The 4,012-nt window shown below is 53.5% G+C and overlaps 1 protein-coding gene across 4 annotated transcripts in view; it reads right to left on the reverse strand.

Annotated features, from left to right (window-relative positions):
• NFATC2 (nuclear factor of activated T-cells, cytoplasmic, calcineurin-dependent 2) overlaps positions 1 to 4,012 on the reverse strand; it is a 119,605-nt gene that overhangs the window by 107,434 nt on the left and 8,159 nt on the right. The gene's annotated exons all lie outside the window — the stretch shown is intronic.

The following is a 4,012-nucleotide window of genomic DNA, read 5'->3' on the forward strand; positions in this document are numbered from 1 at the left end:
GCCCTGCCGGACTCGGGGTCCAGCTCAAAATCGGCTGCCAATGGGGTTTTGCCCTGAATGATCAGCTGGTCCCAAACTTTGTGCTCTTTGCTTCTCCCGGGCTGCAGGGGGCAGGGGACACACTCCCTCCCTTGGCAGGCTCCGGTTTCCAGGTGCCATTGTGTGCCTGCCTGATTCCGGCAGCAAGCCCCCTGCCATGCAGGCCCCTAGGGCCTGGGAGAGACCTGTGCACAGACCCTGGGGAAGCACAGGTCCCACGCTCCTCTGCACCTCTTGGCCACCTGTCCCGTGCAAGTGCTGGGACCCCAGTGAGAAGCTGACACGGTGGTCCTGGCAGTCCATTCTCTGGGGGCGTGGGGGGGAGGGGACAGGCTTAACAACATCATTAATAACCCACCTCGTGGGGTGTCAGGAGAGAAGTCCCCAGGACTATGGACTGAAGGCTGGTGCCCAGGGAGGCTCTGGTCACCCTGGTGGTCAGGGAGGGCCCCTATGGGAAGGTGACATTTGCAGGAACCTGAGCAGGGAGAAGCGTCCTCTGGCAGTGGAAGCAAAAAGAAAGCAAATGCCAGCAGGGGCTCTGTGGACTGGAAGCAGCGGAAGGTGAGGAGGGCAGGGCAGGGCAGAGCTGGCTGGACACTCAAGCCTGAAGGTTGGCTTCAAATGCAGATTCCCAGGCTGCAGTGCCGGTTCGGGAATGTGGGTTTTTAAATAAGCACCAGAGAGAATGTTACAAGCACATCCACTCGGGGAACACTTCCTAAGACCTAGTACTACTTCCCAGTAAAACACTTGCAGGGGCCGTGGCCAAGTTAGCTCAAGTCCGAAAACAGGTTCTCAGAGGTAGAAAAGAGGTCAGGACGGGCCCTTCACCCTCGGCGCATGTTGGAATCACCTGGAACACTTTCTGAACCGCCTCTGCCCAGGCTTCAATCCAAACCCACTGAGCCGGAGCGTGGAAGGTATTTCTTTAAATGACTTCAGGTGAATCTCAAGTGCAGCCAGCATTCAGGACCACGGGGGCAGGAGATTGGGGGCGGGGGGTGGTGCGTGTCGGGGTTCCCTGAGAAGCGCAGCTTGACCTGCAGTGGGGGCTGACTCCAGCGCTCCCCTGCATCTCAGAAGGAAGGGAGCACCTCCTTGCCTCGGCAAAGGACTCGTAAAAAGCCATCGGTCACCATTCATCTCACAAATATTTACTGGGCACCCCTGGGCACGAGCTGCTCGGAGCACAGGGATGCGGCCGTCCACGGCCGGGCGTCTGGGCCTGCCGCTCACTCCTGGCGGCAGAGGCAAGACCGTGAATGGGATTTTCCAAACGGCACTTAGTCCCGTGGTTCTTAGCCCAAGATCCACATGAGATTCACCTGGGGAACTGCTTACACAGGCACGCCGCTGGACCCACCGGAGACCAATTAGAACCAGAATCAACATTTTGTTAAAGTTCTCCAGAGGCCGCCACGGTGTGGCCAGGGTGAGAACTCCACGTCAGGGGCTGAAGTCCAGCTCAGCACTCGCCAGCGTTCAGCGTCTGGGACGGACGTTCTGGTGGTCAGGGCTGGACAATGCCCTTTTCCTCGCACCCTACCCACAAGCACCACTACTGGGTTTCTGCCACCAGCATCTTAGTGGGCGACTGACCAGTTCACATGGAGGAGAGTGGTGATGGGGGGAGGACACTTAGAGTCAAGGCTCTAGACGGAGGTGGATGCTTTAGTCCAGACCTGGAATGGGTCCGGGAGAAACAAAGGAATCAGCCTGCCCTTGTGCTACAGAGAGGGCCCTTTTCAGCCTGCCCTAATGACAGATGCCTCCAGTGGACACTGGGGTCTCGCCTTCCTGAGACCAGTCTCCTGATAACAGCTCCCCACAGTATTCCTTCGGGAAGCTACTCTGGACACAGTTTTGGGAAAACTGTCAGCCTGTTTTCCTCATCCATCCCTGGCAAAGAGGCAGAAGAATTACCCAATGTATTCCTGCATGACTGACCAATCAAGAATTTTATCTCTAGTGAGTCCATGAAAAATCTACTGAGGCAGGGATCATGACTCGTGTACAGCTTGATGGAAAATGCATGTGTGGGAGGGTGGAAGAGTGTGTGTATGTACGCTTGTATGTACACACGAATGTAGGTATAAGCGGATGTTTTTCTCTATATATTTTACATCATTATTCACTTTTGTACAGTTTGCCTGCTCGCCTCAAGTGTAGTTTGCTTAAAATTCCCACCGTGAACCATCACCGTAGTCTCTTGTGCTCTTCCCACCCATTTTAATTCCTCTCTCTTCCTCCCACCCCCCAGCCCCATCCCAGCCCCCGCCCACCTTAAAAGTAGATGTTTAGATGAATGGGTATTTGGATGAGTGATGGAGGATGAGGGACAGAAAATGTATGATGTATGAATTCTTGGATGAGGGATGTTGGAATGGACAGTGAATGAGTGGTTAATGGATGAGTAGGGGATGGATGGATGGATGGATGGATAGATGGTGGATGGATGATGGATGAATGGATGGATGATGGATGGATGGGTGGATGGATGATGGATGAATGGAGGATGGATGGATGGATGGATGATGGAAGGATGATGGATGGATGATGGACGGATGGATGGATGGATGAGTGGGTGGATGGATGGAAAGAGTTTTGCTCTCCTTGTGTGTAGAAGAGCCTTGAGTTTCTTTTTTAGAGTCCTTATCCTTGAAACTTGCTCTGGCCACATATCTCCAATCAGCCTCTTCTTGCTATTCACGATAGTCAATACAGTAAGATAGTAAAAGTGAAGAACACTTTTGGATAAAATTCCAGAAAAACGTCAGCCATAGGAAGGATGGGTCAGGACACTCTAAATAAGGCTCCTCGGAATGACGGATATATTTTTAAAAGTTCCTAGGATTTGGAATCTGCACCAAAGCAGCGGCATTCTTGTCTGAACCCACAATGGGGTTTCTGCGGGAGCAGTGGGAAATGACTTTTTTTCCCCTCTAAAGGTCACCTTGAAGAGTAGGGGCTTGGGTTGGGGGAATTTATTTTCAATTCCAGAATAAATAATTTGTGCTCACAGGCACGAGAGTTCGGGGCAGAATGTGTGACCTTTGTGCGTTCGGAGGCTACCCTGGGGGCTGGGGCGGGTGGAGGTCTCGACAGCGCAGATCTGTCAACCTTCTCTCTGGCCTGCTGCTGACCTCCCGGCGGGGCTCTGGCCTTCAGCCTGTCTCTAGCCTCTCCAGCAATAGCGCAGTGCTCAGCGCCACCCGAGAGCCTGAAACTTCCAGCTCGCGTTGACCCTGCCAGGGAATTCTGGTCCATTCAACAAGCATTTGCCGGGGTGCTTAATTACGAACTACAGCAAGAAGGTGCTGTGGCCGCTATACCAGGAACACCCGCTGAACTAGGGAGTAGGGGAAATTTCCCTGGGGAGGTGACATTGCCACCGAGACCAGAGGCTGAGTCAGTGAGCCAGGAGAGAAGGCAGGTGCAAAGGTCCTGAGGCAGGAGGCACTGTGGCTTCTTAGAGAGAAGCTGGGGTGGCAGGCGCTCAGGAATGGACCAAAGATGAGGAAAGAGGAGGGCGGGGTCCATGGAGAAAACTGTGAATTTGGCCCACCCTGGTGGCACAACGGGTTAAAGCAGCAGCACTGTGAGCTGCTGTGGCTGCTTTGTTGCAAGTTGGGTCTCGCCCCAGAGCTGACCCACAGGGCGCAGCAGACCTCTCCTGCCTCACCCGCTGTTCCCCTCAGCAGTGCACTCCCCACTCTGTCTCTGGTGAATCCTCTCACCGCCCCTGCACATCTGGCCTGCACCCCAGTTCTGTATGCATAAATAAGTAAATCTTTAGAAAAAGAAAGCTGTGAATTTATGAGCAATGGAGAATGAGTGGAGGGTACCAGGCAGTGCACGACACGATATATTTGCGTTTTTAAACAATTGCTTTTAGTTCCTTAGGGAAAAGGCACTGCAGGCATCAAGGGTGGAAGCAGAGAAACTTTTTTAAAAGGGTCTTGTGCCCTCC

The sequence above is a fragment of the Condylura cristata genome, unplaced genomic scaffold (assembly GCF_000260355.1).
Source record: "Condylura cristata isolate star-nosed mole 26May11 unplaced genomic scaffold, ConCri1.0 scaffold00022, whole genome shotgun sequence".
Lineage (NCBI taxonomy): Eukaryota > Metazoa > Chordata > Mammalia > Eulipotyphla > Talpidae > Condylura > Condylura cristata.